This window comes from Echinops telfairi, unplaced genomic scaffold (genome assembly GCF_000313985.2).
Source record: "Echinops telfairi isolate 266 unplaced genomic scaffold, ASM31398v2 ScPeMD7_10;HRSCAF=50, whole genome shotgun sequence".
In the NCBI taxonomy this organism is placed as follows: Eukaryota; Metazoa; Chordata; class Mammalia; order Afrosoricida; family Tenrecidae; genus Echinops; species Echinops telfairi.
Window position 1 is genome coordinate 2482155 of NW_022103907.1, and position 11986 is coordinate 2494140.

General features: G+C 45.3%; 1 protein-coding gene and 1 long non-coding RNA gene across 2 annotated transcripts in view; one reads left to right on the forward strand and one right to left on the reverse strand.

Moving 5' to 3' along the window:
* The window catches only part of LOC123521333, a 9549-nt gene extending 7896 nt beyond the window's left edge, over positions 1-1653 (forward strand). The window contains exon 2 of the long non-coding RNA XR_006679792.1: positions 462-1653. This is a non-coding gene — a long non-coding RNA (uncharacterized LOC123521333). The remainder of the gene's footprint in view (positions 1-461) is intronic.
* Positions 1-11986, reverse strand: part of ALK (ALK receptor tyrosine kinase) — a 689240-nt gene that overhangs the window by 550819 nt on the left and 126435 nt on the right. The window lies entirely within an intron of this gene.

Genomic DNA, 11986 nt, shown 5'->3' on the forward strand with positions numbered 1-11986 from the left:
GGCACGTCTTTCAGATATCTGTGCCAGATAGTGGAGCCCTGCAAGGTGTGCTGGGTTATGCGTGCAGCTGCTAACTTCAAGGTCAGTCGTACAAACCCATCAGCTGCTCCACAGGAGAAAGATGAGGCTTTCGGCTTCCGTAAAGAACAGCCTCCGGATACCCACTGGAGTCAGTCCCCTGCATCTTGGGGTTGCTATGATTCTAATCGACTTGATGGCAGTGAGTTTTTTGAGTTGGTGATAGATGATTATCTGGAGGCCTTGGGATCAACGTTGCATGGTTAAAAGCCACTTTGAACACTTCTTGAGGGAAGACGCTTAACAGGACAAAGGTATTTCTGGTGAAAACAGGTTCTGTGTATCCTGTGTGTGCCTAAATTGAGTTTACTTTCCATTTTGTTACAAAATGCAACTGCCCTACCAGTTCCATGTTCTGACACCACGCCTCTCTCTGCCTTCAGAGCCTGATTTTGTTCCTGCTGGGATCTCCGACCCGGGAACAAAGCCACAGATCCGTGGACAAATGTCCCTGGACCAGCGTGCCTTGCTCAAGTTCAAGCAGAAGCTAAATTGAGGGGGCAGCACTAGTGTGACTCCAAGTCTCTTGGACATCAGTAAATCCTCCTCTCAATCCACACACCAATGCAGTTAGAACAGTCTGCTGTGTTCTGCTCCAGCTAATACGTCTAAAGGATGTTGACTGACAATGGGGACCCGAATAACAGGAGGAGGAAACTGTGGGAAACCATCCATCTACGTCAGTGCTTCTCAGCCTTCCTCATGCTGCGACCCTTTAATACAGTTCCTCATGTTGTGGTGACCGCCCACCACCATAAAATTATTTTTGTGCGATTTCATCGCTGCAATTTTGCTACCGTTCGGAATCAGGCGACCCCTGTGAAAGGGTCGTTCGATTCTCAAAGGGGTCTCGAGGCTTAGGTTTGAGAACCGCTGATCTACGTGAACCCGTGTAAGAGTTGAGCATTTCCATTTCATCGACACTCAGCAGGAAAACACCCTCCAGCCCATCAGTCCACTGGTGTTAGAGTGACCACAGCTCTGTTGAGCGTTTTCACGAGGCTACTTCTTTACCCGTAATGAATCCCAGCGACTCATGAGCATCCGTTCATGAGATGGTCTCCCTGTAACTGGGTCTTAATGGTCTTGGCTCCATCCCATGCATCCCAAAGGAAAAGTTTAATTCCCTATGCAAGCAACAGCCCCTCAGATCTCTGAGGCCATTAACCTCTAGATCCTACCTACCCCCACCCCCAATATCCTCACCCATCTTCTTCCTCTACATCCAACAAGCAAATGTTCCCTAAGCATTGTGCATGTGACAAGGAAAACCCTCAGAGAGCTGGGTTGACACAGAATGAGCTCAACCATGAACAGCAATTGTGACAACGTTCAGGAAGCAGGCAGTGTTTCCTTCTGTTGTACATAGGGCCTCTATGGGTCAAGACGTACTCCATGGCACCCGGAAATAGTCATAATCATACGGTAAACTCCAAGTCTCATCTGCCATCACAGCTTTCACCAGAGAGATTAGGCGGCTAATTTATAAATGCTCACTTCATTTCCCTTCCCTTGGCCCTTTCCCAGGGAGCTCTGAAGTGAGGAAAACAAGTCAATAAAAAACCCATTGGATAAGCCATAATCCAGATCACTGCGTTGATGGGGAATTACATTCTAGCACTTGCCTTGTGGAAACAGGATGGAAGATAGATCTCCCTGGTGTCAAGCATTGAAGAAAAAGGCACTGCTTCAGAAAGGGAACAGAAATCCAATTGGGCCTCTGCTGGTCTTGGGTTTGGGTGCTAAACTTCCAAAAGCGTATTTCAGAGATATCGAAGTGAAGATAACAAATCAATGGCCTCAGCCACATAAAGTTAGCTGGAATCGAGGTGCCCCTGTAAGTGTCTGGACTGGATAAGAGTGAACACATCTCTTGAGCTAGATAATCTGGTTCTATGGTTGGCAAACTACTATGACTCTCAGGCCAAATGCTATTGTTACCTGAAATGGGTATTAATAAACCCAGGAATAAAGGAACAACAAGTGATCTAGAATAGATGGCAAGGAGGGTGTAGGAGGCCAAGTAGGGCTTGATCAAGGGCAATGTAATCAAGAGAAATGACTGAAACCCCAATGACGGCTGAACATGATAGTGGGACAAGAGGAAAGTAAAAGGAAATAGAGGAAAGACCTAGGAGGCAAAGGGTATTGATAGAGGACTAAATACTGGCACATACATATGTAACATATTTATGTATGATAATGGGGAAATAAATCTATGTACATATATTTATAGTTTTGGTATTAAGGTAGCAGATAGACATTGGACCTCTACTCAAGTACTCCCTCAACACAAGAATATTTTGTTCTATAAACTCGATGCTTACCTTCCCAACATGATGACTGAAGATAAACTAAGTACATAAGCAAATGTGGTGAAGAAAGCAGATGTAGCCTCGCTATCAAAAGACATAGCATCTGGGGTCTTAAAGGCTTGAAGATAAACAAGTGGCCATCTAGCTGAGAAGCAACAAAGCCCATATGGAAGAAGCACACCAGCCTGTGTGATCATGAGGTGTCAATAGGATCAGGTTATCATGCATTAAAGACCCAGAACAAAAAATGATATCATTGTGAATGAGGGTGTGTGTGGAGTGGAAGACCCAAAGTCCATCTGTAGGCAATTGGACAGAAGGGTCACAAGGAAGAGATGAGTCAGTCAGGGTGCAGTATAGCACCGATGAAGCATATAACTTTCCTCTAGTTCCTTAATGCTTCCTCCCCACCACTATCATGACCCCAATTCTACCTTACAAATCTGGCCAAACCAGAACATGTACACAGGTACAGATAAGAGCTGGAAACACAGGGAATCCAAGAAAGATAAACCCCTCAGGACTAATATTGAGAGTAGCCATACCAGGAAGGTAAGGGGAAGGTCGGGGGAGGTAGAGGGAACCAGTCACAATGATCTACCTATAACTCCCTCCCAGGGGGATGGACAACAATAAAGTGGGTGAGGGAGACATCGGTCTGTGTAAGACATAAAAATAATAATAATAATTTATCAAGGGTTCATGAGGGAGGGAGGGGGAAAATGAGAAGTTGATACCAAGGCTCAAGTAGAAAGAAATCGTTTTGAAAATGATGATTACAACAAATGTACAAATGTGCTTGACACAATGTGGATGGATGTATGGATCATGATAAGAGCTGTATGAGCCCCCAATAAAATGATTTAAAAAATAAATTACATATAGAAATACCAAAAAAAAAGACATGTTTTACTGAAACACAATCGCACTACTTTGTTTACTAATTTGTCTGCAAGTTCTTTGAGCTAAAGTAGCACAACAGTGATGGTTGGCCCTTTATAGAAAGAAAATGGCTGCCTATCCTTGATTTCTTTGACAGCCCCAAATATGTTGGGGGGATTCTTTACACCGGATGTCTCTCTTGGAAATTCACACTGCTCATTCGCCTTTAAAAGGTTCTAAGAGAACCCGCAGCACATGTATCTGCTTAACTGTGTTTAATTCAGCACTCCCGACTTCTTTGAGCCAATCATTGTTCTGTGGAGCAAGGCACATACTTAGTGGTACGCCATGCTTGTTGATTATTATAGTTCTTTGAATTCATTTCTTTCCTTCTAGGATTCTTTTCCCTAAGCCTGTGGACAGTCTCCAGTTATGCTGATGAGCTATGAAGAGAAAAGTGTGGTAAGACTCTTAGCTCAGTGCCCATTGTAGAACACTCTCCTCTCCCTCCACATTCTGTAGGTGATTTCTCCCTTTTCCTCATTTCAAATCCCAAGCACATGCCAACGATGCCCACATTTATATCTCCATTTTCTGCCTTGGCTTACGGTCTCATTTCTCAGGTTTCTGCTAAAACATCACATGATCAATGATATTTTCCCTATCCACTCTTCTAAACCCAACCACTGCCACTGAGTCGATTCTGAGTCAGAGCAATTGCAAACAGAGTTCCTAAGACTGTAAATGTGTATGAAAGCAAACAGCTTCCTCTTGTTCCTACAGACCAGCTGGTGGGTTTGAAGCATCATCCTTACACTTAGCTTTCAAGCATCTAACCCACTGCATCACCAGAGCTCCCTAGTATGCCTAAATATACATGCAACTAGCATGCCACTGTCCACTCCCCCTGCTCCCTACACGCATTTCCTTTTTCTCCTTGGCCCTTATTTCCACGGCACTCACTCCGCTCTCTGAACGATGACAAGTGGCAGGTGTTCAGGGTGGTATGTGAGGTGTCTCTGCATTTTCTGGCTGCTCTCTTATTCACATTTCCATATTTTAGCATCTCCGTCTTCTCCAGGGAAATGGTTCCGTTTTTGTTCATTATCACTGGTGGCCACTCCGATTCAAATCTTTCATAAATAGCAAGCTGGGAGGAAAAGACCTTTTACCCCATTCTGGTGGTCCACACAAGAGAACTCGAGAGCCCTTGTTTCAGCCATCTCCTCTCACTTTTCTAAGAGGTTAAAGAGAATAGCATCCGAGACGCCTGGATCCTTAGACCCCATAGAGCTCGTCTGATCTTCGATTTGAAGGAGATGACAGATGTTCTATTTTCCCACGATTTTGCTCTAAATGGCCCCAAACCACCTGCGACTGGGTCACTTTCACGTGAATCTCTTTACTGAAAAACCTGTTCAATCTCATACCATTTTCCTTAGGTTGACTGAGACCAGTCTACCCTGGTCCTGGTTTCATCCTTGAGACCGATTTCCAGTAAATCCCTTTGTTCACTTATTTGCTAGGTTTTCAAATAGGCATGTGAGAATAGAAAAGAACATTTATTCCATTCATGTTGAAGCTAGACTCCAGTATAACTTTCTCAGCTATTAAAGCAAACACAGGTTAGCAAATCTTTGCCATTTATTCCCAGGCTGCAACAGGAATACAAAGTACTGTCATTACCCCTGTGTCGATGGGGAAAGCAAGACATACGGATGGTCAATGACTCGTTGTTGGCACCGAAGACAAAGGATACAGGGCTGCCTGTCCTCTGCTCTGACATGGATTTCTTAATGCTTCGTGTACTCCAGAGAAAGCTATTATAATAATGACTCCAAGAACATTAGAATTCCTATTATTGAGAAAGAAGCACTTTCATTTAAAGGGTGTCGTTCTTAGATGAGTTCTGCTCTCCCGTCCTTCGAATCCCGTGTTTATTGTTTCTGCTCCACTGCAGGCCTGAGAAAGCTAACATTCCACTCACATCAGCCAGCCAACTAGATGCCAAGCAGCAGCAGACAGGAGAGCACTCCGTTTAGGGGAGGCGAAGACTCCTCTCCCATTCGGTCAGCAAGCTGAATTTAAACTGACAAGATCATGGCTCCTTGAGAATATGATATATTCATTGTCTTCTGGCAAGAAAAGGTCTCGGGACCAGTAGTACCCGGGAACTCATTTTACAGCTGAGAGTCTGGGCCTCACTATCAAATCATGTCTTTGTAACTCGATTCTGACTCTCAACAATAATTAAAAAAACGAATCTGTGGCTCACCCCACACTCTGCTTCTGCTTGTGAATTGTGTGACGTGCATACATTTCACTTAGACCAAATTTCGTCTGGAGTTGCTGACACTATACTTTCTCCAGGACCCCACTGAAAAAGGTATTAGACGTTTCTGGGACCATTAATTGATTCTCCCAGATCTCCTCTGGCGTCTGTTTCTCTGCTATCAGCTCCTAAGGTAGACCCGAAGTTTCCATAATGGGCCCAGGAGTTAGCTCTGACATCAGTGATGGGAGAATGGGATTGGCCAGGACGTCCTACCCATCAGACCATATGGAACTCACCTGACAGCATCTAGGAGTGGAGGGACTGAAGGGCAGAGGCAGCAATGAGCCCCAGGAGCAGGGTTGTGGACCCTCTAAGGACAGGAGGCATGGGGTGGTGACAGGTGCAGAAGACGCTATCAGCAGTTTTCTCCAGCACTTCCCAGAGGGACATGGGCAGCAGCTATGACTCCCCTCCCACCAAAATGCGGCCCGTATTTTCAGATTCAGTTACATCGTTACCTAGCATGTTTAGTCCATCTGCATTTTCACAGACAGTTTTTACAAGTCATGGTCTTTTCCATGGCCTCACAGACATGTGGAAGTTGGATAATGAAAATGGGAGACAGAAGAATTGAGGCATTTGAACTGTGTTGTTGCCTAAGAACACCGCATCGACCACCCACTGCCAGGAGTACGAACAAATCAGTCTTAGAGGTGAGGACAAAGATAATTTATCTTGCTTACTTTGGATACACTATCAGAAAAGACCAATTGTTAGACATGGACAACATGGTTGATAAAGTGGATCTTTTACATCATGGTCCTTTTCAGCAAAAATTAGGCAAACTCTCAACGGGATGGCTTGACACAACCAGACCAAAGCCAAGGCAGGCACGCAGCTGGACCAGCCAACAGCTCTTTCGTTCTATGACACATAAAGTCACCCTGAGCCAGAGTCCACTTGACAACGAACAACACAAACGTACTCCTGTGACATAGAAAGTATTTTTGTATTCTGAGCTGTTTGTTTGCTCTTTGTTTGTTGTTAACAGTGGTTCTATGATGTAGTCATTTTCGTCATCTTAAATTGTACCCCGAGGGAGGTGGAGGTTGGATAAAGAAATCAACAACCACCAAACAGCCTCTTCCTCTACTGTGTTAATGTCAGCCCTTCCTGATGGGAGTAGATCCGGGCAGGCAGGAAGTAGCAGGACCTGACATTTGGGCAGGCTTCCCCTCAATCCGCGGCTTCCCATGGTAATGATCTGTTCAATGTCACTGTGCTTCTGACACCTCTGCGGTCCTAATCTCATGACTGTTCCAACATCATCTCTGATTTTCAATTTGAAAAAAAATTGTAATCTTTGAGACATACTTTGCAGCTATCTCCTTCCCCTTCACTTGTAACTGCCTATCTGTTAGCTTGCTTGGTCCGTCTGCAGCTGGATGGTCAGTACCATCACCGGTAAATTTCATTTCACTCCGCTTTCTGGGTCTCCCTCACTCCTGACAGTTCTGTCCACATCTCAGGGTTCCCATTGGTGTTAAATACAGATATTCTATTTCAAACATGGGTCATTACTCCTGGGTCCTTAAAGTCAGCAGACAATCCATTAGTTCTGAGCCACCTGACAGAACACAGCCCTTGTCAGAAGGGGAGTCCTCACTAGTCCTCCTCACTCTTTCTAGCACAACATCTGAACCCCCCTTCCTGTTCACCCTATCCAAAGCCCAAAGGCTCCCCCATGCTGTTGAGAAGACAGGTATGGTAGTTGAATTCCTGAATGTGGGGCGTGGGGGATGGGAGTGGCAGTGGGAGTGGGAGAGCCATTGACGGCTGAAGTGGTTGGATGGGTGGCACTACTTAGAGGTCAAGTCTGGAAAGAAGCACGGTGTCCATCCACAGGGAGGCAGTTTTGCTCTCTTCCTGGCTACCATCCGTCCACACCTTTGGAACTTTGGACTTCTGCACTAGACCACCCCCTTGGAGCCATCTGGCTCCCTCTGGGCTGTCCCACCCCCAGGTCAGTGTAGGGAAGCAGGAATGAAACAAAGACAGGCATTCACATATTGTTGGGAAATGGTGCTGCCCGCAGACTCGACTGACTCAAGGTTGCCACCAACTTTTAGTTTTGGGGAAAATGCGGTATCTGAAAAATGCATGCTAAAATGAAGTGGACTGTCCAGAACATAGGAAACTTGACCTCCCCTCTCCATGAGTCTACACACACAATGGGTGGTCTGAGTATATGCATCAAGGCAAACTATCAAACGTCATTAGAAAGGAAAAATATTGCAAGCAAACTCATGCACTCTCATCTAGTGACATTTCAATCCCCATGCTGACTGTGTAATCTAAGTGTTCTACCCAGGATGGTGGTCATCAGTAGCTTTTTGTAAATAAGCCTGGAAAAAATAAAACCAGATTAACCCAAATTATGTTTTGGATGTGTGCGTAAGCTACGAAGAAGCCAAGAGCTAAATTTAGTGCTCAACTGCAATAATAAATTTATCCCAGATGCATGGTACTTCTCATTCTCTTCTCCTTTTAATTAGTTTTGGCTCCCTTTCCATTTTTAATTGTCCAGGTTTATTTGAGATTTAACATAATAAGCCATCTCAATCCCTTTTGTCTTTCACCTCAGGACATCAAATTAGATCATATTTTCAGAAATTGACACTTCTTTGCAAAGCCTAAGCTCTTTCTTAAAACACAAAAGAAATAAGCGAAAGCCAGATTTGCCAGCCTGAGCATCAGTGGCAACACTGGTCATTGGCCTAAGAGCTCTGTTCTCCCTTCTTGGGGATGCCGGGTGACGTTCGGTTCAGTCTTTAGCAGGGGTGCATAACACCCAGGCACACAAGCACCTGACACATCTTTATCTCTCCCACCAAGGAAATCAACCCTTAATCTCCATGCAACGGGAATCTATTTATTCAGTGTTTTTCCACCACAAATAAATAGCATTTTACCCCATACAATGAATTTGTACTCTCCAAGCAACATGGCCTCAGATACAGCCAAATGTGATTATCGAGATTGATTGACTCCTGGCCCGAGGTAACCTGGTTACTTAGCTTTGTGCAGATTCAGCTGGACTGGCTCTTCCCTCTGGCTAAGTAGAGACAGATCCACTTCCAGGGAGTCAAGGAAAAGGTGAGCTCCCAGCCAAGGGAGAAACAGGCAGTACAACAGAAGGTCACGTTTTCTAGCAAACTCCATCTGCTTGCTTCCAGCCAGTGTTGCTCCTGCCCAGGCAGCCCCATATTGCAGGGGGTCACCAGGAAGGTCAGGATTCAGAAAAGGCGTGATGAGTCAGCAATGGCGCTTTGTTTTCTTTTACTCTTCGTGCCCCCCACTGGGGTCTTGCTTCTCCTGGGTCCCTAGATTGTCATCCAGGCTGACTGCCAAGCTGCCTCCCTCTCCAGGCTCCGTGGATGCTGGCTTCCATAGGATCTGGTTTCAAAGCACCCCTCTTGTCAGTTTTGTAAGGGTTCACCTCTCCCAGGTGCAGATCGTTCCAAAGAGAAAATGACCCCTGCCCTGCAGGGCGATCACAACTGGAAAAATAAATTGCTTCTCCTGTCGAACATCATGTTAGAGTCTAACAGTGAAGGCTCAGGGATCGTTAATTCGCTTCACTCTTCACTTCCCCATCCCCCGTCGGATGGCAGACCATGCACGGAACTCATCCTCCCAGGTGTTCCCCTCAGCCCATGGCCCCATGCTGCAGCCACGCCACATCATTCTGCTTCTGTTTGTACCTGTGATGTTTACCAATGCTAGGTATTGGGCTGCAAACAGCCAGGGTGGCCGTTCCAAATCAGGAGCCGCTCCACAAGGGAATGATGAAATTTTCTCCTCCCAAAAAGAGTTACAATCTCGGAAACCCACAGGGGCAGCTCTACCGGGTTCTGTAGGGTTGCTGTGAATCCACATTGACTTGCTGGCAGTGAGCTTTATTTTGATTTTAACTCCCCTTCCTAAGATGCCTGGTTTCCTCTTTCCTACTTGGTTAAAATGATACTATTTCTGCCAAATGATATTGTTACAGCCTCTTTGAAAAATTCACTGGAAGGCCTATTCCAGCCTGCTCTGCATCACATACTTCCATGGTCCGTGACTCAGGGACCGTATATACTCATGAATAAGCTGGGCTTTTCAGCACATTATTAATGCAGTTTTGTGGTGAAATTAGGTGCCTTGGCTGATACTCGGGTCGGTTTATACTCGAGTATGTACGGTAGATCTTCTCTCTCTTCATTCTATTTTTCCTCGGGGCTAAGGTTTGGAGTTTTAGAAGGCTGATTCCAGCTCCCATTCTCTAATTTTTAACCTTGGATAAGTTATTTAACCCTTTTATGTTCTAGTGCTCCCATGAAATATTTATAACAGTACCTACCTCATTGGGTTGTTTTTTTATGTGCTAATTCTGAGATGTACTTGGAATCCTGTCTCAACAGTAGACAGTACCCCATCAATTTTTAGGCATAGCCGTTATGATTATCAGATCTCTCCATCATCGTTAGCCACACTCTCTACTCTGCTTCTACTCCCCAATCCTAGACCAGGAGGTTTCTTGATAGGGTTAGAGTAAGGTGACCAGACGTCCCGCTTTTGGCGGGACAGTCCTGATTTTGAACAATTTGTTCTGCGTCCCGCGGCGGTTTAAAAAAGTCCTGATTTTTGGAAAGAATGCACGACAAGCTAGGGTATATGGTTTTCGGCTGCCATGTGGCTATTTCACCAGGATATGAGTTTTACCAATGGTGTCCCGCTTTACCTAGAGTCATCTCTGTCCTTTTACTGTCAGCTTCCTATGGCTGAATACGCAGTAGGCTCTCAGAACGTGGGTAGATAACCAGCAGATCTGATCAGGAACTCACTGCAGGTACTGAGAAGTCAACGAACAAACAAAAACTCGCTGCCATTAAGTGGGTTCCAATTCATTGCGACCCCCCTATAGGACAGAGTAGAAATACCCCTGTGGGTTTCAGAGACTGTCACTCTTTATGGCAGTCCAAAGCCTCATCGTTCTCCCTTGGAGTGCCTTGTGGTTTCAAACTTCTGACCTTACAGGTAGAAGCTCACCTTGTCACAGGCCCACGATTCCATCAGGGTGTTGAAGGTTGAGTGTGCTATTTCCGACAAGGTCCTTGTATAGCACTGTCATGTTTGGATACCACTGAACTGATCCCAACCCACAGCAACCGCATCTGACAGATCAGAGCTGCCCTGCTGACAACTTTAGGTCTTCCTCCAGTGGAGCGGCTGGGTGGGTTCGAAACATCAACCTTTGGGTTAGTAGTCAAGTGCTTAACCACGGCTCTACCGCCACTCCTTGTGTTACAATGGGGCTTTCAAATAATGTTTGAACCTTAGCAAACATCTGACTGGAGCACGAGAATGCCAGTTTTGGCCCTTGGTCCCTTCATGCATCCGAATCTCAGCATTTAGTCTCTCACAAGGAGCTCAAGGCCTAGATACTTTCTCCTCAAATATAGTCATTTGTGGAATCAGAGAGGAAGAGGGGGAAAGGACTGCAATCTGCCCATGATCACGCTAACTTCTCTAAGGTGGATACCATGGGGACACAGGAAAGCATTTATCACAAGGCAGCCTTGGCCACAGTTCCGAGATCACCAGTAAGCATGCAGAAATTGCAAGGGCACAGAGAGGAAAGACCCTGGACCGTTTTGTGAAGCTGGTAGCGTTTGAGCCAGCTTTTCGAACATGGGTGGGATTTCTACTCTTGGGATTAGGGGGAAGACTAATTTAGGGAGAAGGGGAGGGATCATCAGCAATGAATAAAGAGAAGCGAGGGCAAGGAAGGATAGACATGCATTTTGGCATTTGAATTTGTTTAAATTTTTCTTTTACAGAGCTCATCATACAAGAGAGTATTATTTGAGATCTAAGAATCAAAGGATTTGAAGAAAATATGAGGGAATTGTACAAGGTAATCCCCTACTCCCTGTCTGTGTAAACCATGCTAAGCATGGATGTGTGTTCTTCATTGCAAACATCCCTGGGGAATGACACGCCCACGTGTTGTGCCAAAACGTAGGAATGAGTTGGGGAAATCTTGACTTGGGGATCAGAGGACTGTGAGATCAAACCCAAATCTATCATTTACCTGGTTACATGTCCTGGGCAAGGGATAAAGCATCAGCTTCCTGCTTATTTTAACCTGAAATAAACTCTCCTGCTTCATACTATAAAAGAAGCCCACGTGACATAATAGATAATGAGTTGGGCTGCTAATCACTAAGCCAGCAATTCAAAACCACAAACCTCTCCATGGGAGAAGATGAAGCTTTCCACTCCTTTAAAGATTTACAGGGGGACCAGGGAGGGAGGGGGAGAAATGAGGAGCTGATGCCAGGGGCTTACGTGGAGAGCAAATGTTTTGAGAATGATGAGGGCAATGAATGTA